General features: G+C 49.8%; 1 long non-coding RNA gene across 1 annotated transcript; it reads left to right on the top strand.

Moving 5' to 3' along the window:
- The first annotated feature begins 3617 nt into the window (after positions 1-3617).
- On the top strand, positions 3618-4456 carry LOC108543853 (uncharacterized). The gene is made up of 2 exons (XR_001889686.1): positions 3618-3770; positions 4087-4456. It is a non-coding gene; the product is annotated as an uncharacterized LOC108543853 (long non-coding RNA).
- Positions 4457-13878: the final 9422 nt, after the last annotated feature.

The raw sequence follows: 13878 nt of genomic DNA on the forward strand, positions 1-13878 counted from the left end.
CCAGACCCCTTCTCAAAAAAAAAAAAAAATGCCCACAAAAATTTACTTATGAAGTTAACAGGATTCTTACAATTCTCCTTGCTCATTTTAAAATGTGTGCCACTTGTCCATTTTCTTTGGTGGAACATTAGCTTTCTCCTCCTCCTCTGCTTTCTCTTCTTCCTCCTCTTCTTTTTCCTTTCAAGACAAAGGAGTAAGTTCTGCTTTCTGAAGCTAAACCAGTAATTTTAAAGCTTTCTTCACCTCGAACGTTGTTAGTGAAAACCTCTGCTTGGGTTAAAGCCCCTTTTTTTCCTTTTTACACTGTTGTCTCTCTTCGTTTGACCTAAGGTCAGATATTAAAGACTAAATTTCCTCATGAAAAAAAAAAAAAGATATGTGCCACGGACTGAAATTTTTTTTTTCAGTTGTATTTAGACAACTCAATGTTAGGAAGACAAACAGCCCAATTTAAAGATGGGCAAAACCTGGAACTCTCGTTCATGACTGGTGGATGTGGAAAAAAACACAGCCACTTTTGAAAACATTTTGGCAGTTTCTTAAAATGCTAATAACACACCTACCATAAGACCCAGCCACTCCACCTGTAGATATCTCCCAAGCGACATGAAGACGTCTTTGCACATATTATACATGAATATTCATAGCAGTGTATTTGCAAAAGCCAAAAACTAAAAACAACCCAAATATCCATCAGTGGGTAAAAGGTCAAACAAATCCAGCTATAAGCATACAATGAAACGCTACAGCAATTAAAAAAAAAAAAAGAACGAAACTGGCCGGGTGCAGTGGCTCAGGCTTGTAATCCCAGCACTTTGGGAGGCCGAGGTGGGCGGATCACAAGGTCAGGAGATCGAGACCATCCTGGCTAACATGGTGAAATCCCGTCTCCACTAAAAAATACAAAAAATTAGCCAAGCATGGTGGCGGGCGCCTATAGTCCCAGCTATTCGGGAGGCTGAGGCAGGAGAATGGCATGAACCTGGGAGGCGGAGCTTGCAGTGAGCGGAGATCGCGCCACTGTACTCCAGACTGGGAGACAGCGCGAGACTCCGTCTCAAAGAAAAAAAAAAAAACAAACGCAAAAACAAAAAACGAAACTATTGATACATGCCGCAACATGGATGCATCTCAAAATCATCATCATGAATGAAAAAAGCCAGGCAATAAGAAAGTATGTAAGATTCTGGAAATTGCAGGCTAATCTATAGTGCCAGCAAAGCACATCAGGGGTCCTTTGGGGATAGGCGTGAAGGATTTGGGAGTTAGCAGCATCTCTTCTTGTGGTTCTCAACTTTGGCTGGAGATTAGAATGAGAGCTGGAAAGGTTTTAAAAATAATGATGCCTGGGCTCCACCCCAGACCAATAGAACGGCCGAGGATTCTGCTTGGCACTGGACTTTTCTCAATGCTCCCCCAGGAGATTCCAGCCTGTAGCCCAATTGATACTGACTATAGCTGGTAATTGAAGAAAGAGAACAAGGTGAACCGCACCCCTGAGAAGGGTGTGGGGAGTGAAAAGAGAGGAGGACCCAGGACTGAGCCTTGAAGAGCCCCAACTTTAAGGGCTGGAAAAGGGAGAGTAGCGAGAGATGGGAGTAGCTGGGGAAGAAGTAGCCAAAAAAGAGGGGAGGAAAATCAAAATGCAGGTCACAGAGGAAAAGAGAAAGTGGATTCACGAAGGGAGAAGTTAAAACTAGTGTGGATGCACAGTCAAGAGATTGAGAGCAGCCTGGCCAACACAGTGAAGCCCCATTTCTACTAAAAATACAATAATTAGCTGGGCATGGTGGCGGGTGCCTGTAATCCCTGCCACTAGGGAGGCTGAGGCAGGAGAATCAATTGAACCTGGGAGGTGGATGTTGAAGTGAGCCGAGATCGTGCCACTGCACTCCAGCCTGGCGACACACAAAAAAAAATTTTCCGTTTCACAAAAAAATAAATAAATAAAACTAGTGTGAATAGCCGGGCGTGGTGGCTCACGCCTGTAATCCCAGCACTTTGGGAGGCCATGGTGAGTGGATTACCTAAGGGCAGGACTTCAAAACCAGCCTGGGCAACATGGTGAAACCCCATCTCTACTAAAACTACAAAAATTAGCCAGGGGTGGTGGCACATACCTGTAGTCCCAGCTACTCGGGAGACTGAGGTGGAAGAATCGTTTGAACCTGGGGGTTGGAGGTTTCAGTGAGCTGAGACTGTGCTACTGCACTTGAGCCTGGGCAACAGAGTGAGACTTCATCTCAAAAAGAAAAAAGAAAAAGAAAAAAAAAGCTAAGATGAAGTACTGCAGCAATTTTGAGTAAAATAAGGAGTGAAAAGAGTTCACAAGATTGATCCACAGAAAGGTCACTGGTGAACTTGAAGAGTTTTTGTGGAATAGGGGTGACAGAAACCAGGTTGGAGGGCATGAAGGAGGAAAGTAGTAAGTGAAATGTGTAAACAGTGAACACAGGCAACTCTTAAAATTGCTTTGGGCTGGGTGCAGTGACCCGTAATCCCAGCACTTCGGGAGGCCGAGGCAGGCAGATTACTTGAGGTCAGGGGTTCAAGACCAGTCTGGGCAATATAGAAATACCTCATCTCTACAAAAGTTTCTTTTTTTTTTTTTTTTTAGTTAGTCAGGGGTAGCGGAGTGCGCCTGTAGTCCCAGCTACTCTGGAGGCTGAGGTGGGAGGATTAGCCTCAAACTCCTTGAGCCCAGGAGGTTGAGGCTGCAGTGAGCCGTGATTGTGCCACTGCATTCCAGCCTGGGCAACAGGACGAGATTCAAGCGATCTCCTGCCTCAGCCTCCCTAGTAGCTGGAATTACAGGCACCCACCACCAAGCCAATTTTTGTATTTTTAGTAGAGACGGGGTTTTGCCATGTTGGGCAGGCTGGTCTTGAACTTCTCCACCCACCTCGGCCTCCCAAAGTGCTGTGATTACAGGCATGAGCCACCACACTCGATCCCATTTTACTTATTTATTTTTAGAGACAGGGTTTTGCTCTGTCACCCAGGCTGGAGTACAGTGGTGCAAACATAACTCACTGCAGTCTTGAACTCCTGGACTTAAGCAATCCTCCTGCCTCAGCCAACCGAGTAGCTGGGACCGTACACTACCATGCCCGGCTAATTTTTTAAATTTTTTTTGTAGAGATGGGGTCTGGCTATGTTGCCCAGGATGATCTCAAACTCCTGGCCTCCAGCCATCCTCCCTCAGCCTCCCAAAGCATTGGGATTACAGCCATGAGCCACTATGCCCAGCCCCACTATCCCATTTTAGACATGAGACTGAGAGAATGGCTGGGAGTCCCTTTAGCTGGCATCTTGCAACTTGAATTGCTGAGGTTTCAGGTGCAGGGGTGTCCCCAGATGGCTGTGGGGATGGAGACCAGGTTGGAGAAGACCCTCTGGGGAAGGGGGATCAGCATAGGAAGTGAGGGCTGCTGTGGGCAGGGGGTGAAAGCCCAGCAGGGCCAGTGTGGGAGAATGTCACTTAGGAAGCTACCAGAAAGATATGCCAGACTCCTACCAGGCCTTGGCACTGCAGAGCCCCTGGCAAGAGAGGGACATTTGTGGACCCTGGAGGCTTGCGTGGGAGGGGCCTTAATCCCCACTGTCTTCCCTGGAAGATCACCCCTTTAAAGGCAGAGCAGTGGGCGCAGGTGCTACAGCTTAAAGCAGGCCTGTCTGAATTCTCAGCAGTGATCTCCAAGGGCACCGTAACCTTGCAAGAAAGAGGCTGCCAGGCCTGCATCAGATGCAGAAACCAGGGCCCAGAGAAGGTGAGTAAGCTGCTTACAGCCACACAGCTGTGAGTAGCAGATCCAAGCGCAACCTGTCTGTCCCAGGAGCTTGCAGGATAGCTAGACCTTTGCTGCCTAGAAGGCCCTCTTGTGAGTCCCCTCCCTGGGCTCAGCAACCCAGGAGGGCATGACTTCTGGCTGGGTCCTAGGGCTGGAGCCTCGGTGTCCTCTTGTCTTCTTTCCTTGTGCGACTTGGTTTTCCAGTCTGTGAAATGGGGTGGGTGTGTCCAACTCCAAGCCTGTCTCTGCCCTGGGTCCTGGAGCCTGGAGGAGGAATGAGGTCATGTTTGCCTAGGGGCTAGAGCATCTTGGATGGAGAAACCTCGGCAAAGTCAAAGGCCCATTGTCCCCCTTCCCCGGCCTTCTGCCAGCTCCCTCCCCAGTCACCAGACGAGGCCAGCCCTGCCCACAGCCCCCAGAGGCTGCCACGCGCCAATATGGGGTGACTCAGTGCCCCCCCCCCCGCTTCCCATTGGCTGGCGATGCCTGGAATCCCACCATCAGAGCTTTGTAAGGTTGCTATGGTATGGGTAGGGGGAGGCAGCAAAAGACAAGAAGGTGGTGGGGGCCTCTGGCTTGTGGATTTTATAATCAGACCTTTATGGTGGGCCTGGGTGGGAGATCAGGCAATACTAATTAATAAAACCAACAAATTTCACACTTGCTTTTCAGTAGCTTTGGTGTGAAACCTTTATAAGCATTATCTCAGTGAATACCCACTACACCCCTAAGGGAACATTGTTCGATACCCCATTCCACAGATGCAGAACATTCACATAACTAGTAGATATGGATGGCAGAGGCGGGGTTCAAACTGGAGTCTATGTGGTTCTAAAGAGTTCTGCAAGGCTAGGTGTGGTGGCTCACGCCTGTAATCCCAACACTTTGGGAGGATGGGGCTGGAGGGTCACTGGAGGCCAGGAGTTGGAGACCGGCCTGGGCAACATAGCAAGACCCCATCTCTATACAAATTTAAAACTTAGCTGGGCATGGTAACATGTGCCTGTAATCCCAGCTTTGGGAGGCTGAGGTGGGAGGACTGCTTGAGGCCAGTTCACGACCAGCCTGGGCAACATAGCAAGATCCTGTGTCTATAAAAATGTAATAGCCAGGCATGGTGGCATATGCCTGTGATCCCAGCTACTTAGAAGACTGAAGTTGGAGGATGGCTTGAGCCCAGAAGTTCGAGGATGCCGGGAGCTGTGATCCTACCAGTGCACTCCAGCCTGGGTGACAGAGACCCTGTCTCTAAAAAACTAATGAAGAGTTTTGCAGAGCAGATCCACGGAGTGGGGGCTGAACTAAGGGGACAGGGAAGGGGGCAGGCCCAAGGCCTGAAGCTCACAGCAGTTGGGGGATCCCAACAGAGACATGGATACCTTCCCACTGAGCCTGTGGGACAAGGCTGAGGTCCTTCATTGCTTCAGAATGAAGTGATTGGGGGCAGGCGCAGTGGCTCTCACCTGTAATCCCAGCACTTTGGGAGGCTGAGGGGGGCAGATCACCTGAGGTTGGGAGTTTGAGACGAGCCTAACCAACATGGAGAAACCCCGTCTCTACTAAAAATACAGAATTAGCCAGGTGTGGTGGTGGTGCATGCCTGTAATTCCAGCTACTCAGGAGGATGAGGCAGGAGAATTGCTTAAACCCAGGAGGCAGAAGTTGTGGTGAGCTGAGATCGCGCCATCGCACTCTAGCCTGGGCAACAAGAGTGAAACTCTGTCTCAAAAAAAAAAAAAAAAAAGAATGAAGAGGTTGGGGCAACTCAGGTCTTCTGCCACTGGGAAGGTGGGAAGGTGGTGGTGGCCCCAAGAAGTGGGGCTAGAGGATGCTCAAATAATTGCAGTGCCTTGAAACACCTCATGGGGCCACACATGAGCAGGAACACAGGGGAACAGGGGCGACTTCTGTAACTCTGAGGCCCACGGAGCTCTGTCAGTCATTAGCCAGGCAGGACAAATAACAGCTCGAACATAATGCGTCCAAAAGTCAACTCTTGGTTCCTTCCCCAGCCAGCCCCTCCCTGTGACTTCTCCATCTCGGGAAATGGCACCATCATCATCTGCTTGGTGGCTTCAGCCAGAAAACTGGGAGGCATCTTTGGATAGTCCCGCCCTCACCACCCACACCCTGGCCACCGCCAAGACTCATCAATTCTACCTCCAAAATAAATCCCACATCCACTTCCCTCTGTTCTTGCTGACACCCCTGTGTCAAGCCACCACCAGCTTGGCCCTGGAGGCCAGCACAGCCTCCTCCCCACCTCCCTGCTTCCTCTCCACCCCCACCAGCCAGAATAACCTGTGGAAAATGTAAATCGGGCCCTATCTCATTCTCCTGCTTAAACCGCCCCGTTCCCCAAGGGATTCCTATTGCATTTGTACCAAAATTGACACCCCCCCGCCCCCGCCAAATGGCTCTCAGATTCACCATGACCTGATGCTGCCTCACCTCTCCCAATTTCACTTCCCCCAATTCTTTTCCCCTGGAATCTGTGTGTTTGCGTATGCTGTTCCCTCTGCCTGGATGCTCTTCCCTGCAATTCTTTCCCCACTGGTCTCTTCTCATACTTTAGGTCTCAGCTGGGAGCTTACTTTTTTTTTTTTTTTGAGACGGAGTCTCGCTCTGTCACCCAGGCTGGAGTGCAGTGGCATGACCTTGCCTCACTGCAACCTCTGCCTCCCGGGTTCAAGCAATTCTCCTGCCTCAGACTCCTGAGTAGCTGGGATTACAGTCGCCTGCCACCACATCCAGCTAATTTTGTACTTTTAGCAGAGACGGGGTTTCACCATGTTGGTCAGGCTGGTCTCGAACTCCTGACCTCAAGTGATCTGCCCATCTCGGCCTCCCAAAGTGCTGGGATTATGGGCATGAGCCACCGCACCTAGCCAGAGCTTACTTTCTTCAGCAACCCAAACTAGGTTTCCCTCAGTCTTTTCCCTAAGAGCCCCTTGTGTGTCTTCTTCATGGGAATTTACCTTAATTTATAATGTCATGTTCACCTTTTGTCTCTGCCACCAAACTGTAAGAGCCATGAGGGCAGGAGCCTTATGTGTCTCACTCACTGCTGTGCCCCCGGGAGGCACTCACATCTGCTAAATGAGTTTGCAACTGAAATAACAGTGTGAAAGCGTAATGAGGTAATATAATAATAACAGCATTAGACCGTGTCTCTAAATGAAAAACATTTTTTCAAGCAGCTAGCACTTATGTAGTGCTTCTCCTCCTGGATCTAACTCATCTACCCTATGAGGCAGGGAGTATTGGTGCTTCCCATTTTTCAGATGTGGAAACTGAGCCTCAGAAGATGGGTTGGCTGGTCGGGTGTGGTGGCTCACACCTATATTCCCAGCACTCTGGGAGGCCAAGACGGGGTGGGGGTGGGTGGCGGGATCACTTGAGGTCAGGAGTTCGAGACCAGCCTGGCCAACATGGTGAAACCTCGTCTTTACTAAAAGTACAAAAATTAGCCCGGTGTAGTGGCATGCACCTGTAATCCCAGCTACTCAGGAGTCTGAGGCAGGAGAGTCTCTTGAACCCAGGAGGCAGAGATTGCAGTGAGTCGAGATCCTGCCACTGTACTCTAGCCTGGGCCACAGAGCTAGATTCTGTCTCGGAAAAAAAAAAAAAAAAAAAAGGCTGGAGCCCATCTTCCCTTGCTGGGAAACGTCATGTCCCTCCTTGTGGTTGCGACAGAGAGCAAGAAGTGTCAGGGCTGTCACTGGACTGACAGTGATGGTCCTTCCAGAGCCCACAAAGGGGCTGAGGCTACATCCTGCAGGACAGGGGATTGTGAGGTCATCAGGCAGTGGAGTGACAGGGCTTCCTCTGTAAGCTCGGGGGATGGAGTGAGGGTGACAGGGAGGCTGAGGGCAGCATGGATGCCTAGGAATGTCTGGACAGATGCTGTCAGTGATCCCTGTCCACCTTTGGGCTGGATGGTCAAGGTGGCCTGGGCCAGTTGTTTGCTCTTGGACGCTTCCCTGGCATCAGCAAACCCCCTGGAGAGAGGCCTGGGCCTCAGACGGAGTGAGGGCTGCCTCCCCCACCCAGGCCTGGAAATGTCCGGGCTGGCAGAGGGCCCGCTGGAGGCTGGTGAGAGGCCCACTTACCATGACGGATAGGGGCCCCATCAGGCCACACCAATTAGGCAGTGCCAGGGCAGGACTATAAATATCTTGGCCGCCAACCGGCCTAGGAATGTGAATGGGGCTGTTCAACAAGCAGGGAAACATGTTCGGTTCAGACAGGATGGGTTTTTTGTGTTTTAAAAAAACATGTTCTGCCCTCCACGAAGACTTAGAGGTGGGCAGCAATGAGACCGATGCCTGAGGGCTGGCTCCTTGTCCAGTCTCAGCTGGGGCAAGGGCCCATGGAATCAGAGTCTTGCAGGGGAAGTCCCTGGAAGGGCCAGTGCATTTGAAGCCCAGAAAAGGCCTGAACCTGGCTTGAAGCTTTGTCCCTGGTCACAGGGGACCCTGGGTGAGGGAGCAGCCTAGCCATCTGGTTTGGGGACACGCAGCCCAGTCGGGTTATCAGGGGCACCAGCGTCAGAATTGTCTCCCAACACCGGCCACTCTTCAGAGGTCTCTGCCCTGTTGTGGGTGTGTGGCTGGACAGGGTGTCGTGTGCAGGCTACAGGTCAGGCAAAGAGATGCAAGGGCCAAGGGAGAAGGGCAGGTACTTGGCGTGGCTGCAGTGTGGGCCTCTGCAGAGGGATGGGAAACCTTGCAACTGATGCACCTTACAATCAATGACTTTTTTTTCTTTTTTTCAGCTCTGTGGCCCAGACTGGAGTGCAGTGATGCGATCCCAGCTCACTGCAACCTCTGCTCCCCGGGTTCAAGCGATTCTCTTGCCTCAGTCCCCCAAGTAGCTAGGATTACAAGCATGTCCCACCATGCCTGGCTGATTTTTGTATTTTTTTTTTTTTAGTAGAGATGCGGTTTTGCTATGTTGGCTAGGCTGGTCTTGAATGCCTGACACCAGGTGATCTGCCCATGTCGGCCTCCCAAAGTGCTGAGGTTATAGGCATGAGCCACGACGCCTGGCTAATTTTTGTAATTTTTTTAGTAGAGACGGGGTTTCACCATGTTGGCCAGGTTGGTCTCGAACTCCTGACCTCAAGTGATCCATCCACCTCGGCCTCCCAAAGTGCTGGGATTACAGGCGTGAGCCACCGTGCCCAGCCCCAAAGGAGCACTTTTGTGGGAGACCAACAGGTGCATGATATTGGTGTCACTTCTCGGTCTTCAAAAATGATGGACACTGCTGGCCGCTGTGGCTTCCTCCTGCACGGTCGGTCACTCCTGCACATGTCCACTATAGTGGTGCTCCCGGGGACCCCCCTCACCACCCCACAACACCACTCGCCACATGGCCAAACAGGTTCGTCTTTTTCTGTGTGATTTCTTCTTTTGCTAGAACATTTATAAAACTCCTTAGGAAGTTTCAGGAACATTAAGGAAGTTAAGGAAAAGTTATAAATGCTTTTCCAGAGGCTAAGAAGAATTAGATTTATTTCCTACTAGCTAGTCTAGAATTTTATTACTTATCTATGTGACTTTTAACTTTATAATCTGTCTGGAGGTCGTTTTAGTGCCAAGAGTGGCATAGTCTCCTGGTGATGCTGAGCCCATGTCCCAAGGTTGGGGTCCTGGTTCCAGTGTCCAGCTCTAACCCCGGCCACTGTGTGTGTCTGGGCAAGCTGCTAACCCTCTCTGGGCCTCAGATTCTCTTTGTCAAAGGCAAGGCACCTCTCTGTGCCATGATGCTGTGAACGTCTTCCCTGCTGGTGGTGTATCCCTGGCACCCCCAACCCACTCTTCCTTTTCCTGGAGGTCACTGTTGACCTGGGTGAGAGTGTTTGGGTGGTGGGTGGGGACCACAGTCAGGCAGGAGCCGGCCAAGGAGTGAGCAGCAGGTGAGAAATGGAAACACGTGTGCAGACAGCTCTTTGCAGTTTGGCTGTGACAGGTGAGAGAGGTGGGCGTAGGGTTCAAGGAGGGGTTTCTTTTATTTTGCTCATGGAATGCTTAAATGCCAACGAGAAGGTGCTGAGAAAAGCTGGCGTGGCTGGAACCCTAAAGGTGGTGCATGGGCTGAGACATCTGAGCAGGTAGAGGGGAGGGAAGGGGAACCAGAGATGGGTGGGGTAGAAGTGGTCTCTTGTCAACAGGGAGGTGGCCACAGGCTTGGACATTTGGAGACACAAGGGCAAGGACAGTCCCTTAGAGCTAGCCTCAGGCTGAGGATGAAGATCAGTTCTCAGACAGCGATGGGTGTGGTGGCTCACGCCTGTAATCCCAGCACTTTGGGAGGCTGAGGAGGGTGCATCACTTGAGGTCAGAAGCTCGAGACCTGCCTGGCCAACATGGTGAAACCCCATCTCTACTAAAAATGCAAAAAAAATTAGCCGGGCGTGGTGGTGCATGCTTGTAATCCCTGCTACTCAGTAGACTGAGGTGGGAGAAGCATCTCTTGAACCCGGGAGGCGGAGCTTGCAGTAAGCCGAGTTCGCACCATTGCACTCCAGTCTGGGTGACAGAGTGAGACTGTGTCTCAAAAAAAAAAAAAAAAAAAAGTTCTCAGACAGTGAAGGGAGAAAGGATTGCTGTGCAAAAGCTCAAACAGAGTGAAGCCCAAAACCAGCTGGGACCTGGGCCACAAGTCATCGTGGGCCGGGTTCAGAGGACACGGTTGACCTGAAGCCAGGACTCAGTGCAGTGAACAACCTATGCCACTATATGGGGCCATTTAACTTGCCATATAGACAGAAGAAGAAGGAGAGTGGTAAGAGCATTTTGGACAAAGACCACAATGTGAGCAAGAGCAGAAAGATGGTAAATTCAGGAAATGAAAGGACACTAGAGGCTTGAGCTCTAGAGCAGCGATAATGGGGCTAAGGTGGAGAGACCTGATTTAAGAGCTATCAGGGTTAGAATGAGTAGGACTTGGCAGGTGATGAGGGTGAGGCAGGTGGATGAGGCAGGTGGATCACTTAAGGCCAGCAGTTCGAGACTAGCTCACTACAACATGGTGAAACCCCATCTCTACTAAAAATACAAAAATTAGCTGGGTGTGATGGCAGGCACCTGTAATCCCAGCTACTCAGGAAGCTGAGGTAGGAGAATCGCTTGAACCTGGGAGGCAGAAGTTGCAGTGAACCAAGATCGCGCCACTGCACTCCAGCCTGGGCAACAGAGGGAGACTCCATCTCAAAAAACAAAACAAAACAAAAGTTTATTTTTATTTATACACACACACACACATACAGACACATACATACACACACACAAATATACATGTGTTCTGATGCAGAGAGAGAGAGAGAGAGAAAATTCTGCTGTGTTGCCCGGACTGGTTTCAAGCTCCTGGCCTTAGGCAATCCTCCCACCTTGGACTCCCAAAATGCTGGTATTACAGTATTTATTTTATTTTTAGGTGGTTTTTGTTTCTTGGGGGGTTTTTTTGAGATAGGGTCTTGCTATATTGCCCAGGGTGGAATGCAGTGGCTGTTCACCAGTACCATCATAGCTCACTGCATCCTTAAACTCCTGGGTCAAGCAGTCTTCTCACTTCAGCCTCCTGAATAGCTGGGACTACAGTCATGCGCCACCACACCTGGCTATCCCACGCAATATGAGACCAGGAAGTTGTCATCTGTGTGGAGAGGAATAAGTATAATCCCATGTAGGGGGGTAGTCTAAAACAACTTGGAGAATACCTTTAGATCTGGATTTTGGGGCTCAGCCTTGCCATGGGAAGGAAACGTGTGTAGCAGTGGTTACCAGACTTCTTCAGTAGTTTAAAACAATAAAAAAAAAATAAAAATAAAATAAAAGACTGATATAGTGTTTTCCTCTTTTAATTTTGCCAAGGAAAGTCTTTTAAAAAACAAAAAAACAAAAAAACAACCTCTGTTGTTCCTGTCATTTAACACTAAAACGTGGCAAAACACAATCTCAACAACAGCAAAATAGCAGCCAGGCGTGGTGGCACTCGCCTGTAATCACAGATGCTTGTGAGGCTTAGGTGGGAGGATTGGTTGAGCCCAGGATTTGGAGTCTGCAGTGAGCCATGATCCTACCACTGTGCTCCACCCTGCTACTGCTAAACAGGTTAGCGGTGTCAGGAGGGTCTTCCCTCTTGCTGCTCAGTGTCTAGAACATTCTTGCCCAGATATTTGCATAGCACCACAGCTGGCTCCCTCATCTTTTATTCAGGTCACCTCACAAGGCCGCTCCTGTCTATTTTAAAGCTGCAAGCTTCTTGGTTGCAGTTTTTTTTTTCTTTTTGAGACAGGGTCTTGCTCTGTCACCCAGGCTGGAGTGCAGTGGCAAGATCACTGCTCACTGCAGCCTCAACCTCCCAGGCTCATGTGATCCTACCACCTCAGCCTCCAGAGTAGCTGGGACTATAGGTACAGGCCACCATGCCTGGCTAATTTTTGTATTTTTAGTAGAGATGTGGTTTTACCATGTTGGCCAGGCTGGTCTCAAACTCCTGACCTCAGGTGATCAGCCCGCCACGGCCTCCCAAAGTGCTGGGATTACAGGCATGAGCCACCGCGCCCAGCCAGTCCTCTCTGTCTTAACCTTCACAAGGAAACTTTGAATTGATATCCACTTTTTGTTACTGCTTTCCTCAGGCCTTTTCTGTCTTTAAAACCAACCTCTTCTGCTCAGCCCATTGAACACCCATTCTGGGCCCAGGGGCCTAGGCTCATGCCTGTAATCCCAGCACTTTAGGAGGCCGGGATGGTCAGATTGCTTGAGTCCAGGAGTTCGAGACCAGCTAGGGCAACATGGCAAAACCTTGTCTCTACAAAAAAACCCCACAAACTAGCTGAGTGTGGTGGCACACACCTATCATCCCAGCTACTGGGGAGGCGGAGGCAGGAGGATCACTTGAGCCAGGGAGTTGGAGGCTGGAGTGCACCGAGATTGCACCACTGTGCTCCAGCCTGGGCGACAGAGTGAGACGCTGTCTCAAAAAAAAAAAAAGAAAAGAAACACTCATTCTGTTTCACAGAATGGTTTATAGAATGGTGTGTTGCCTGATTCTGTAATCACAAAAGTCTGGTAAGATCTTTAAAGTAAATGTTATTCTGTCTTTTGGTAATAGCAATTACCACCATCTAATGTACTACTGTAAATTTGTTGTTTATTCCCTCCTCCACCTCCTCAGCACAGGAACTTTGTGTTTTGTTTGTTTTGTTTTGTTTTGAGACATAGTTTCACTCTTGTTGCCCAAGCTGGAGTGCAATGGCGCAATCTCGGCTCACTGCAACCCCCACTTCCCAGGTTCAAGTGGTTCTCCTGCCTCAGGCTCCCAAGTTACTGGGATTGCAGGTATGCACCACCACGCCTGGCTAATTTTTGTATTTTTAGTAGAGATGTGGTTTTACCATGTTGGCCAGGCTGGTCTCAAAGTCCCGACCTCAGGTGATACGCCTGCCTCGGCTTCCCAAAGTGCTAGGATTACAGGTGTGAGCCACTGCGCCTGGCCTTACCTTTGTTTTATACTCTGTTGTACCCTCAGCATAGCACACATTATTAGGCACTTAGGAAGAATCTGAGAAACGAATCAATTAATCCCCACTTTAACAATAATGAATAATGACTAGAAATTCGGGCCGGGCGCGGTGGCTCATGCCTGTAATCCCAGCACTTTTGGAGACAAAGGCTGAGAGATCACTTGTGGTCAGGAGTTCAAGTCTAGCCTGGCCAATATGGTGAAACCCTGTCTCTAGTAAAAATACAAACATTAGCGGGGCGCAGTGGCTCATGCCTGTAATCCTAGCACTTTGGGAGGCCAAAGTGGGCAGATCACTTGAGGTCAGGATTCAAAACCAGCCTGGCCAACATGGTGAAACCCTGTATCGACTAAAAAAACATAAAACAAAAAGAAACAAAAAAAAAGAACTGGGCGTGGTGGCAAGTGCCTGTAATTCCAGCTACTCAGGAGGCTGAGGTGGGAAAATCGCTTGAACCCAGGAGGCGGAGGTTGCAGTAAGCTGAGATCGCACGACTGAACTCCAGGGTGGGCGACAGAGTGAGACTCTCAAAAATAAAAAAAAAAAAAA

Source organism: Rhinopithecus bieti, unplaced genomic scaffold, assembly GCF_001698545.2.
Source record: "Rhinopithecus bieti isolate Rb0 unplaced genomic scaffold, ASM169854v2 scaffold_24996, whole genome shotgun sequence".
Taxonomy (NCBI): Eukaryota; Metazoa; Chordata; class Mammalia; order Primates; family Cercopithecidae; genus Rhinopithecus; species Rhinopithecus bieti.